At 39.3% G+C, this 14,406-nt stretch overlaps 1 protein-coding gene across 1 annotated transcript in view; it reads left to right on the top strand.

Annotated features, from left to right (window-relative positions):
• The window catches only part of STXBP5L (syntaxin binding protein 5-like), a gene marked incomplete at its 5' end in the record, with an annotated part of 166,822 nt that overhangs the window by 36,398 nt on the left and 116,018 nt on the right, over positions 1-14,406 (top strand). The window lies entirely within an intron of this gene.

Below are 14,406 nucleotides of genomic sequence, written 5' to 3'. Positions count from 1 at the left end.
TTCCACAAGTTCTGCTACATTTTTTTTTTCAGGTCATTGATTTCCACATTTCCTTTTTCATGTCCTGTATACTTTTCCTCATTTCATCATGCTGTCTAGCTGAGTTTTCTTGTATCTCATTCAGTTTCTTTAGAATTATCACTCGAAATTCCTTGTCATTCATTTCAAGGGCTTCCTGTTCTATAGGATCTAGAGTTTGAGATTTATTAACTTTTGGTGGTGTACTTTCTTGGTTTTTTGTATTTCTGGTATCTTTTTTTTGATGTTTATTCATTTTGGCAGGGGGGTTCACAGTGCAAAGGTTTGACCCTATTGGCTAACGAAGGTGTGGCTGTGTTTGTCAATTTGGTATGGCTAGTGTCTTCTGTGTGTGTTTGCCTCAGGTCTTGGGCCTCTCCGGGGAGCCTCCTCTCTAGTTAGCTTGGACTCTACTGGGCTGGTGGATCTCGGGATGGTACCGCAGGGTGTGTGATCTCTTTTGAGCTTCCACTTCCCATGTAGAACTTCTCTCTGTTCCATGCGCTCTGGCCCTGGGTGCTGGATTACACAGTGGCAGCCCCACAAGGTATGTGTTTTCTGCCGAGTCTCCGCCTCCCTATCCGGATGTTTCCCCACTCTGTGCACACTAGGTGGGGCTGTTGGACCTTGCAGAGGCAGCCCGCAGGGTGTGTGTTTTCTGCCGAGTCTCCGCCTCCTTAGGCGGACACCTCCCCACTCTGTGCGCTCAGTACTGGGCTGGGGTGTGTCTTCTGCAACCCTCGTCTATCAGCCGGGACTTCAAGCCCCTGCTCGGCACCTCCCCGCTCAGGAAGACTTTCAGGTTTCTACTAGGCGCAGACTGCCGGTCGCTCTGGGTGCCTTTGTAGCACTGAGTAGGGCTTTCTCTGGACTTCTCATCTTCCTCCTGGTATTGCGGTTATTTGTGTAGTTGCCTTGTCTCCCACACCAGGGCATGAGCTCCTCGGGGGAGGAGCCCACAGCACACAGTTCCTCTTTGAATTCCCCCCGGCGTGGACCAACTCCGGCGCCTGCCCGCAGTCAGCTCTCTGGCAGGTTCAAGCGAGCTCAGGAGCGCTCCAGCCACACCTCTCCCAACCAGAAATTGGTTAGGGGTTCTTCTGAACTTATGGCCACAGAGATGGTATCTGCCTCCTGGAAACAGGAAGTTTACCTGAGGCCGGAGCCCAGGGTGCAGTGGAGTGACAATCGGGCCGGCCTCCTCTTCCCTGCCCTCCCGACTCTGGCCAGGGGCTCCCCACGCCACTAGCCCCACCTGAGATCCACGGGGGCATTGCGATGGGGGCCGGTCCACAGGCCCCGGAAGGCCCCGTGCCGGCACAAGCAAGTGGCAAGGCTCAGTGAGGAGCCGTGCCAAGCGAGGAGGGCAGGCCTGGCTGAGCCGGCTGGCTCCACCCCCACCCGAGAAAATGGAGGCAGCCCTGCTGCCGGTGACTGGCCTGGTGTGGCTGGCAGAAGCCGGACGGGCGTCTGCCCCGCAAGCAGGGCCAGTCTGGGGGTCACTCACAGAGCTGGGCCGGCCGGGTGGCTTCCTCTCCAATTCCGCATTGTCACCGTCGCCTCGGGCTGCTCACTCGGTCCCGCGGCATGGCTCGGGCGCTCTCAGGAATCTTCTTTTTTGTCGGTCCTAAACCTCGAATCTGTAGTTGCTTTTTTATCGTTGTAGATTAGTTGATCAACGACTTATTCATTTTTCGTTGCTCTTGGAAATGCAAATAGCACTCTAGCAGCACAGGGCATACTCTCAGGCTCGCACTATCTTCTGGCGCCCCTGCTCCAGACCCGTCGCCATCTTGGAACTTGAAGCTACACCACTCCAGTCCCTGCCTCTGTCTTCACCTGGCCTTCTCCCCTTGTCTCTGTAATTGAGTTTTATAAAATTGCTGGTAACAAAGTCAGTGTAAAAATAAATTACATTTCCATGTATTTAAAAATAGTTAGAAAATAAAATTGTATAAAAATAATTATTCCATTTATAATAGATTTTTAAAAAGATTTAGGAATCTTGAACAAAAGGTGTTCAAGACCTTTACACAGAAAACTGTAACACTTGATAAATAATCTAAATCATGGACTGGAAAATTCAGTGGTAATGTAATGATGCCACTTTTCCACAAATTGATCTATTCACCACAATCCCAATCTAAATTTTAGGATGATTTCCCCCCCAGAAATTGAAAGCTGATTCTAAAATGTATAGAGAAATGCAAAAGGTCACAACTAGCTAAGATTTATTTAACTGAATTCTGTAGCAATGAAAAGGAATGAATTATATTTGGATGCAACAATATATAAGAAAAAAGCCAAACATATATTAATACATAATGTGTGGATCCATTTATATAAAGTTCAAAACAAGCAAAACTGCTTTTTGATGCAAAAAGTTAGATTTGGATTTGGTGGGAGGAGAGAGAAATAATAATTAGGAGAAGCATGAGGCAGCTTCTGGTTAACGTTCTATTTCTTTACCAAATGGTAGAGTTGCATATTTTGTTATAATTAATTGAAGGGTATGCTTATGTGCACTTTTTATTTATGTTTGTAATACTTGAAGAAAAGAGTGCAATAAAAAGAGATGGGCTTTATTTTTTCCATAGAAAGTGAGTAATTTTATTTCTAGGAATTTATTCCATAAATATACTTATTTGAGTGCAAAATAACTTTTAAAGGGTAATCATCGTTGTATTGTTTATAATAGCAGAAGACTGTAAGCAACCTAATGGTCCATCGATAAAATTTTAGGGAAATAAATTGGGGTACACACAATAAATGTGAAGGCATTTTAAAAATTAGGCAGCTTTTTATGAATTTTCATAGATTAATCAACAAAATATATGGGGATACTTCAAAAAGTCCATGCTAATATTTGTAATATCTCTTAATTATATTTTTCCATGAACTTTTTGAAGTACCCTCATATAGCAAGGTAAAAAAGTCAAGGTGCAGAATATAATTTACACCATGCAACATTTGTTTATCTGTAATATGGTATGAACATCCAGAATATGTTTTTTAATCCCTACAAATTGATCTTTTAAAGCCAGTTAAAAATAGGCAAAATAGGGCCAGCCCGGTGGCGCACTGGAGAGTGCGCTGCTTGGGAGCGCGGCGGCGCTCCTGCCAAGGGTTCGGATCCCATGTGGAGACCGGTTCCCGCTCACTGGCTGAGCGCGGTGCGGGCGCAACACCGAGGGTTGCGATCCCGTTACCGGTCAGTAAAAAAAATTGGGGTACACACAATAAATGTGAAGGCATTTTAAAAATTAGGCAGCTTTTTATGAATTTTCATAGATTAATCAACAAAATATATGGGGATACTTCAAAAAGTCCATGCTAATATTTGTAATATCTCTTAATTATATTTTTCCATGAACTTTTTGAAGTACCCTCATATAGCAAGGTAAAAAAGTCAAGGTGCAGAATATAATTTACACCATGCAACATTTGTTTATCTGTAATATGGTATGAACATCCAGAATATGTTTTTTAATCCCTACAAATTGATCTTTTAAAGCCAGTTAAAAATAGGCAAAATAGGGCCAGCCCGGTGGCGCACTGGAGAGTGCGCTGCTTGGGAGCGCGGCGGCGCTCCTGCCAAGGGTTCGGATCCCATGTGGAGACCGGTTCCCGCTCACTGGCTGAGCGCGGTGCGGGCGCAACACCGAGGGTTGCAATCCCGTTGCCGGTCCCCGGTATGGGCGCGACACCTAGGGTTGCGATCCTGTTACCGGTCAGTAAAAAAGACAAAAAAAAGGAAAAAAAAAAAATAGGCAAAATAGGCTCCTGGTCAAGATGGCAGAATAGATAGTCCCCAGCATCACTGTCTCCCATAGTCAACCCATTTACAACTATTCAAAAGCAATGACAGCCAAGCTGGGGCCACTAGTGCTCAGGGGAAGAGGAGGAGAGACCTATGGAGTTCATGAAAGCAGGGGAAGCCACGATGAGAAAAAGAAAGGATCCCCCCACCATTTCAAGCCCTGGCTGCTTCAAGGCTGGAGCTGTTGAGCACGTGGAGCAAGATCTAGCAAAAGCTGCAGCTGTGCCATTCATATGAAGTTGCTGGGAGGTGGCATGGGAGAAGAGGGCTTTGGTGGCCCTCAGGCCAGTAAGACCACTAACAGGGTTCCCATGGACACACATAAGAGTGAGGGGCCACAAAAAACAGGAAAAAGAAACCACTCAGAGGCTGGTGAGTCATGCAAGGGACCAGCACACGGCCTGTCCTATGGGAAGTGTTTGGAGTGGGGACAATGGGGGAGATATGCCCATTGGGTGAACACTGGGGCAAGGCATGGACAGCTGATCCACTCTCCAGTCAGCACAGGACCACTCAATGGAGACTGGTCAGGAATATAGAACTGCAGGGAGTGCGGTTTGCTGAAAAGACTCAGGCCCAGAACGGAGTTTCCACACAACCCAGAGGTATCAGACTTCACAAGACCTAGAAGTACATACAAGGTCAACCATTAAAACCTGAGCTGCAAAAAAAGCCTTCCCCAAGGAATCAGCAGCAATGAAGCAATTAGCTTAGCTCAACTAGAGAGCTCAAGTGCTGGTTCCCAAAGGAAGTTCCCCCATTTTAGATGTAAGCAAAAGACAACAAATTAGTTCCAGTACAGAGTTTAAATGGCAGGAACAATGAATAATCCAACAGAGAACTGAAAGAAAAAACGAAATACCCACAGACCAGAGGCAAAGTTTGATATTAACTAGTAAAGGTCTAACACCACCAAAGAACACCTGTAAAACCTAGAAGGACCTGGGCTCCCAAGCCAGGGAGTGGGGAGGGCTAAGTGCCTCAGCTGCACTCCCCAGACATCTGCAACCAACACAACAACAACCACCAAGCTGCTGCAGGAAGCATCCCAGGCTATTGAGCTGGGGCAGTGGGGAGCTGAGGGCTTCAGCCACACTCCCCTGCCATCTGTATCTAACCAAGCGATGACCCAGCTGCCGCTGGAAGCTCCCTGGTCTCCCCTGTCAGAGTGAAGGGGGGACATGGGCCTTGATCATGCTCCCACTCCTTTCTCTTCTTCCCACCTTATTTTCCCTCACCTTTCCTTTCTTCTTCTCCCTCCCAACTGCTCCACAATATCTTAGAATGAGGCTTGGAGCCAGGGGAAGCCAAACCCAGCTGCTGCTAGGCAAGCTGCCACCACCTCCCTGGGGTCTCACCAGGGCCCTGAGGCATGGAGCTGGGGGAAGCCGAACCCAGCCACAACCAGGTAAAGAGCACACCAAAAACACCATTTTCACACGGGTAGCCTACCATAGCCACCACCATTGCCATGGCTGATGCAAAAGTGACTTGTCTCTATAGCAGCAGTCATAGCCACCATGCAGATGGCACACCAGACTCTCAACTGCATCAACACAAGGAGAGGCACCAGCGGAGACAAAAAACAAAAAAGAGATCTTCACTCTCCACAAAGCACACTCCGGAGTTATAGAAGAAGCATCTGATTTACAATAATAGGGGAGGACTTGATCACACCTGTCTCAGTACTGGAAAGATCATCTATGCAACAAACCAACCGAGGAACAATTAATCTATCAGATGGAGAAAACAAATCTATGGTTATCAGAGTGGGGAGGAGTATGGGGAGCAGAAGGGGAAGGAGAAGGATTGGATAAGGGGGCATAAAGAGTAAGTATGATTTGTAACAATGAATATGCTAATAAAAAATAAAAATAAATTAAAAAAAATTTTAAATAGGCAAAATATATAAATGGGTAATTTGCAGAAGAAATATAAATGACCAAAAACATGAGAAATTTCCTAACCTTACTGGTAACAAGGGAAAAGCAAAGTAAAATAACAGAATAGCAATTTTTGCCTGTTCAATAGGCAAATTTTTAATGATTGCTGATATTTTTTGTTAACAAGAGCATGAGGAAATAGATCCTCTCATATCCATGTATTTTATCTTTAAAAATAAAACTAAGCATAGCATTTGACACTGAAGTTCTAATCCTACAATTTCTGGAGACTCACTTATGCACACAGTTTGTAGAAGGATGTTCCTTGCAGTATTATATGTAATAACAAAATATTTGGAACCCATGTAAATGTTCACAAATAAGAAGATAATTTTTAAAAGTTACTTTTGCACCATAGAATATAATGCAGTAGTTAAAGAACAAAGACAAGGAAATATTTCTTAGGTGTATTTTAATGAAAACAAGAAAGTTGTAGAACAACTATATGCTTGTAAAAACACAGAAAAAGGGCCTGAGGGATATAAGCCAACTTTTTTTTTAATGGCAATTATCTCTGTAATGGGGATTGGCATATAGTAGATTGATTAAAGGACTTTCATTTCATATTTATTATTTCAATTTTTTGAGAGAATATTTTCAAATACAGTTTTAAAAAAACAGGAAGAAAAATGGGCACTGTGGCTCCAAAAAGTCCCTTCCTTAGGCGATTCAGGGGTATGAGTTTGTGAGAATCATCAGATGCCAGAAATGATTAGAAAGGCTGGACCTTTGAAAATGATCACTCCCAGCTCTCTGGTGGAAAGGGCTCAAGATCCTTGCTTCTTGATGGAGAAATGACAAAGTTACATGAGAACATAAATACACAATTCCTTTACAAGACAGTATAGTAGATAAAGAGGTATCAATTTATTCAACACATTTTTATTGAGTTCCTGCTATATAACAGGCATGTTTGTAGAAGCTAGGTATAGAGCGATGAACAAATGAACAAAAATCCCTGTCCTCATTCAGTTTAAATTCTAGTCAGGGTTTATAATAATGGAGGTGTGTAATACACTGTGACTTGAAAGTGATTTAAAAGAGTAAATACAGAAATGGAAAGAATGCAGCAAGGGAACTGAGAGAATCAAATGCACAAGAAAAAAAGGGAGAGAAATCAAATTCACTGAAGGAATCTAATGAAAAGATTAAGTTGAACATTTCAGTTTTATTCCAAGTATAATAGGAATTTTGTTGAGTCATCTCTTCTATTATAACTTTCATAATTTCTAGAGGATACAGAACCACAGACGTTTGGTGGTTAGGCTTAGTTTGATGGAGGGCTTAGTTAGTAGAGAGCTCTGTTTCTTTAGTTGTTAAAGTAATCTAGCATAGAATTAAAGAGCCTGAATGCTAGAATCAGACTCTTTGAAACTCAAATCCTAAATTCTGCTTCTTTCTAGCTATTTAAAAAGTCATTTGAACTTCCTGTGTCTAGTTTCCTTACCTGTAAAATGAAGCTGAAATATTGTTGAGAGGATAAAAGGTGTTAATACATATAAAATGTTGTATCTTTTAGGCTCGCAGCAAGAAACACATGACATAATCAAAATAGGATAATTTGAGGAGCCTTAATAAATGGAGTATTTAATGAAGGTTTTGGCAGGATATAGGGAAACAACAAGGGATAGTGTAGTATCCCAAGGTTAGAAAGAACAGTGCTTCATTACCACTTGTCAAAGAATAACTCAAAGACATATATTAATTATTACCACATTATTTACTTGAATACAAAGTAAATCAGATTGATTGATTTCATCTAACAAATACAAAAAAAAGATAATTTATAGATAAGGAAAAGGAAAAAGCAGAGAAAGAAAAACACCACACTTTCTAAACAACCAACTTTGTGTTTTTCTTTTATATATAGATTGCTAATGAGTTAGCAGCTGGCAAAGAGACCAGTCAGGGTATTTGCTGTTGGACAGCTGTGTGAATCATGAGCTGACCCAATTTTAGTTATTTCTGGTTCCTCCAAAAGGCCTTAGCTGTTCAATTTGTGACATATATGTAAAATATATTTTCTGTTTTATGTTTTTCACCATCATTTGGCAGTACATCCATCTGAATTATGCCAGATTTGTACCATTTTTAAATTAGAATTTCTCAATTCCACCCTTTTGGTCAAACTTAACTCACAATATGACTGACTATGAGGGCCTGTCTCTTTATGAAGCAAATTATTAGTTGAGTAGTACCTCATGACAATGGCTCTGTAACGTTTAATTATGTGGATATTAGACATCAAAGGAGGGGAAAAACATAAGAACAACCATAATTTTTCTAAGAAATTTCTAAAAACCGCTTGATGTACAAAATCCTAGTTGACCTCCATCTAACCAGAAGAATATGTCCTAAGGACCAGTGTGGTCAACTTTAGCTAACTCAGTATCCCTATTTTTTTTTATTGGTAATTGTTTATTCTTTTGAAGAATTTACCAAGGGGCAACTGTTAAGTCAGAAACTGTGAAGAGTCTGAGATTTTCCTCTCTTACAAACTAGTAAATTAGCCTGCCACAGTTTTATATGTATATATATTGACAGGAAACAGTCCTCTGGTTTAGAAACAAAGACAGTTTTTTACTGACAGCAAGACAGATGCTAGAGCAACATATTGCATCAGTTCCCTGAACCTCAGTCCTCACAAGGTAACATGGTGAGGGACAGATAGTAGCCTGCATGTGTAGCTTGGTGCATTACAAGAGAGGAACTCCAAATTTTACAGATCTGAATCTTATGTATGTCTGCTGGTGAACTTTGCATCCTTCTCTATGGAGAGAGAGACCTTATCTTTACTCTAGAATTTGAGCAAATTTTCTCTGGGGAAGAGGAGGAGAGATCTTTATTTTTACTACTCTGGAATACCACCAGGTAGAGAGACACCTCTAAGCTATACCATCTAAGGGATGTCTCCTTATACAAACATTACTAACTTGGCTGTAAATGCCTTCACTAAAAGGACCTGGTGTATGCAGAATAGTGAAATATTCATGGAGAATTGTCTACCAATAGCAACAAGATGTGGTACTTATTGTACATTTTTGTTTAGGATTAATTTAGCCAATTTGTTTATGTTAGTCTGTGAGTCCCTTAAAGCTTGAGTTGTTTTACCTGCCATTTGGGTCTGTGTTCACAGATAAATTGCAGATCTCACATTTTGGTTTTGAATTTTTTGCTTGAATAGAGATTTTTGTAAGAATCTTTGAAATCCAGTGTCTTAAACCCCTTTGGATATGTTACAATATTGGGCTTTGAATTAAATGTGAGTTACTGAGGGTTTTGCTCTGAACTTGGAAAGATAATATATCAAATTTAGGAGCTGAAAATTGATCTTACTATTTCAGCCTGTATTTCCTAAAAACAAGGACTTTTTTAAAACATCATAAACATAGCATTTTTATTAAAATAAATTACTGGTAACTCTAAGATCAAGCATTCAGATCCCTGTACTGGCCAGCCACCCCCCTGCCCACAAAAAAGAAATTCAAAATAGATTCAGGATTAATATCTATTTAACAAATCATATTAAATTTCTACATATATCCTAATAATTAAATTTCTACTTATGTTCTAGTAATATCATTTATATTGTTTGTTCCCAAACAGAATTAAATCCAGGATCTCACATTGCTTTTAATTTTCACTTCTTAATCTTCTTTTAATTTGAGGAAGTTCCTCAGCATTTATTTATTTTATTTTTTAAACAATTTTTTTGAAATGTACAGACCAATTATTTCATTTAATATAACCCAACTTGAGTTTGTCTGATGTTTCTTCATGGTTAGAATCAAATTAAACATTTTGGCAGGAATACCACAGTAATAAGGTAGTATCTTCCTCAGCTTATCATATCAGAAGGCACATCATCTGGTTTATCTTAACTTTAGTGGTGCTAATTTTGTTGCTTGGTTAAGATGTTGCCTACCAGGTTTCTCCACTGTTATTTCCCTTTGTAAATAATAATTAATTTATGGGACACACTTGAAATTATGAAAACATCTTACTTATCAAACTCTTTTAGTTTTAGCATCCATTGGTGATACTCTGACTCCATTATTTCTTTTATATTTATAAATTAGTGTTCTACTGTTAAGTATAACTTCCTAACCGATATAAGTGTTTATTTGTTCATTTATTTATATATGGATTTGCATTTTATTCATTGAGTTAAGATCAATTACTGTCATTTGTTCTTGCAATGCTCAAATTGTCCCAGACTTTGCCAAATGTTATGCCTGGAAGATGGCTTCTGTGATTTTTTGATATGTTCCCATCTTTTTTGAGCAGTTTCTTATTTTCTGGTGTAATGCGATATTCCATGTTTATCTTGTATATTCCTCACTCTAGCCCTGGGATCAGCTTTTTTGCAAGGAGATGTGGTTCCTTTTATTAGAGAATGTTATTTAGAAACCGATATCTGTGTATAAGAGATGCTCATTGCTACTGGCATCATTGCTTCTAGCCCCTGTCAGTATACAGAGCTAGGAAAAAATTATATATATAAATTATAAATATATGTGTGTGTACACATATATATATTTGTATATGTATGAATGTGCATCAATCAGCATTCAGTCCTTTCATTGCTCAGACATTTACCAATACATGAATACATCACAATTTATATATCCATTCTCCTGTTAATGCACATTAGGATTATATTTATTTGGAAGCTATTATGAATAAAGATTTTATGAGAATTCTTATACAAGTTTTGGGGGACATGTGTTTTCATTTTTATCAGTAAATACCTAGGATTAGAATCACAGAGTAATAGGACAGGTATATGTTTAATTTTTATAAGCAACTTACAAAAATTTTTCAAAGTGGTTATGCAGTTTACATTCCAATCAGCAGTACGTGAACATTCACTTATTCTACATTTTCACCTATATATCTGGTGTTGTAAGTCTTCTTAATTTTAGCAATTACAAAGGGCCTAAAATAATGTCTCAATGTAGTTTTAGTTTACATTTTTCGGATGATTAATTATGTTGAGCACTTTCACCTGTGTCTGTTAATCATTTGTATATCTTCCCTTATGGAGTGGCTGTTCAAATCTTTCATCCATTGTTTTTCTTTGTATTATTTCATATACTATTTAAAAATAAATTCTGAATTCAAATCCCTTTGTTAGGTATATGTATTACTAACATTTTCCCCAATCTGTGGCCTGCCTATTCATTTTTAATGCTGCCTTTTTATGAACAGATTTAATTTTGAAGTAGCCTATTATTTCTTTTATATTTATTGATTTTTGGGTTCTTCTAAGAAATCTTTGCTTACTTCAGGTTTGTTTTCTCCCCCTAAAATTTTATAGCTGTGGCATTTATATTTAGGTCTATGATTAATCTCAAGGTAATTTTTGATTGTGACGTGTAAGATGTTAGTTTTCTTTTTGTTCCACGTAAAGTTAATTGTTTCAATACCATTTGATAAAGAGAACCACTATTCCTCACTTGAAGTATTTCGGCATGTATGTCGAAAATCAAGTGTGGGTCTATTTCTAGAATCTGTACTCTATTCCATTAATCTATACCTTTCTCCTTATGCCAGTCCACACTGTTGGATCATATTGTTTCCCCCTTTGTTTTGCCTTGATTAATGTAGCTTTGTAGTAAGTCTTGAAATTGCAGGGGCTCAGGGGTGGTGGGCCCTGAACCTCCCAGTAGCCCCTTTATCCCCCCCGCCACGGGATGAGCAAGAGAGGGAACCAGTAGGTTTACTACTGCCACCCTAGTGGCCAGGAGAGCCCGGAAGGAAGGTGAGTCTGCCGCCTGCCTATTCAGCCCACAGAGAGACACTCAGATGCGGCAGGGGTTCCGTCAAGCAGTTCCGTTTATTTTCACTCAAGCACCTGCTTTTATAAGCATATGGCAAGGGGATTTCCTAACTTCAGCCTATCATCTTAAAGGTCATGTGAACATGCATCTTGCTCTAATGCTTTGCTATTGCAATCACACGGTGAGCACGAGCTAAACTATGTCTTTCCTTGGCCACTCCCTGGCGGCTTCCATCTGTCAGGTGCCATCTTTATCTCTCCTATCCAGGCAAATGTTTTCAACAGATTACATACACATATGTGGGTGGGGTCGTGGCTAGTTCTCTGCCCCGGGAGGAGGTGTGTGGCCTCAACACCCCAACAGAAAACAGATAGTGAATTTGACCTACTTTTACAAAATTGTTCTGGCTATTTATATCCAGATCTTTTGAATTTCTGTCAGGAACACAGCTGAGCTGGAAAGACAACTAAACTGTCAAGTGTTAATACATTTGATTAACACAACAGTAAACCAAAATGAAGCCTTTAATCATTGTGATGGTATAAACAAGAAGCTAAAACTGGAGAAAGGGACAACTTCCCCATTGTTCCATTTCCCACCACCCCCGTGGGAAACAGCACACCAGTCCATGGCATGTGCATCAGTGCAGACATGGGGGTCTTCTCACTGTTGAGGGAGCTCTGAACAAAAGACTACATCAGTTTTGTGGCCCATGGCATTGGAAGGGCGAGGGAGAAGGGCTGAGAGTGGAAAAGTACTGGGTACTGAGGCAGAGGGTGGAAAAGTGTCTTCAAGGTTTCCCCCTCCTCCCACAGTAAGGAGTCCTCAGTAGAGGTGCCTGAAGAAGACCTCTACCCAAGACTTCAAATAAAGAGACCTAGGAAGGAAGTCTCTGAGTATGACCAACCAGAGAAGCCTGAAACCTTGACCATAACTCCCTGCAGAGACTGCAATTCATTGCCTGTGCACCAAGTCTGGTATGGGGAAGGCAGCTTTCTCCATGACACTTGCTGGGTAAAGCCTTTGTAATTGCCTATGGACAGGGCTGAAATATCATACATAGGTGTTCATCCAGGAGCTAGACTTGTCAATTTTTATATACATTTTAAAATCAGCTTGTCAGTTTCATCCAAAAAATGTTGGAATTATGATTGGGATTTCACTGAATTCATAGATACATTTGGGGAGAGTTGGCATGTTACTGTTATTAAGTTTTCTCATGCATAAACATAGTATAGCATGCCATTTAGTTAGGAATCTGTGGTGTTTTGTCCATTTTGTGTTCCTATGACAGAAATACTTGAGACTGGGTGATTTATAAAGAGCTTTATTTGGCTTACAATTCTGGTACAGCTGCATCTGGCATGGGCCTCAGGCTACTTCTACTCATGGCAGAAAAACAGCGGGCAGCTGGCAGGTACAAGCAGATCACATGGTGAGAGGAAGCAAGAGAGAGGAAGCAAGAGAGAGAGAGATGGTGAGAGGAAGCAAGAGAGAGGAAGCAAGAGAGAGAGAGAAGGTGCTGGCCTCTTTTTAAGCAGCGAGCTCTCGTGGGAACTAATAGAGTGAGAACTCACTCGTTAATCCCCCCCTCCCCAGGGAAAGCATTAATCCATTCATGAGGGATCCACCCCCATGACTCAATCAGTTTCCAACACTGCCACATTGGAGATCAAATTTCCACATGAGTTTTGGAGGGGACAACACATCCAAACTCTATCATGTGGTCAACCAAGGTCTGAAAATATTACAGCATTTTCAGAGAGAGAAAGACCATAATTGTTCTGCTTTATTATTAGTTATTGTTGTTAATCTCTTACTGTGCCTAACTTATAAATTAAACTTTATTATAGGTATGTTGTATAGGAGAAAAAATTAATCGTGTGAATAAAAATTAATTGTACTTGTGACTTTCCAGTCTTTGTGTCTTTTATTTCTTTTTCTTGCCTTATTGCACTGGCTAAGGCCTATAGAACAATTTCAAATGGACATTCATGTTTTATTTCCAACCCTAGGGTAAAGTGTTTAATATTTTAACATTAAGAATGTTAGCTGTAGATTGAGCAAAGATTTCTTTTTTCAGCAAATCCTAATTTGCTGAAAATTTTTATCATGAAAGGCTTGTGAATTCAGTTAGATCTTTTTTTTCTACATCAATTAAGATGATCATATTGTTTCCCCCTTTATTTTGTTACTCTGGTAAATTAATTGATTAATTTTCAAATAAATCATTATTGCATTCTTGGGATAAAACCCAGTTGGTCATGATGTATTACCCTTTTAATGTTACTGCATTTACTATGATAATGTTTTGTGAGGGATTTCTTACATTTATTTTCATGAGGAATATTAATTTTTAATTTTCTTTTCTTGTAATATTTTTGCCAGGTTTTGATATTAAGGTCTCATAAAATGAGTTGGAAAATCTTTCTACCACCTCTATTTTCAGAAAAAGTTTGCATAAGATTGGTATTATTTTTTCCCTAGATGTTTGACAGAATTAACCAGTAAAGTCATTTGGGCCTAGAGTTTTCCTTGTGGAAAGAGTTTAAATTACAAATTCAATTTACAAAGTAGATATTGAGCTATTCAGATTTTCTATTTCTCTTTATAACAGTTGCGGTAATTTGTGTCTTTCAAGGAAAGCAATAAACAAAAAAATTGATAAGTTAAAGTGTTTTTTTAAGATACTTAATTTTGGTATAATTTATATAACTTAAAATTTACTCATTTAAGTTTATGATTCCATAGTGGTCAACTGCAAAAATAAATAAAAATAAAATCACTTTAAGTTTACAATTCAATTTTTTTTTTTTTTTTTTTTTTTTTTTTTTTTTCCGTG

Source organism: Galeopterus variegatus, unplaced genomic scaffold (genome assembly GCF_000696425.1).
Source record: "Galeopterus variegatus unplaced genomic scaffold, G_variegatus-3.0.2 Scaffold192, whole genome shotgun sequence".
Lineage (NCBI taxonomy): Eukaryota > Metazoa > Chordata > Mammalia > Dermoptera > Cynocephalidae > Galeopterus > Galeopterus variegatus.
This window is presented reverse-complemented; position numbering and strand designations above follow the sequence as displayed.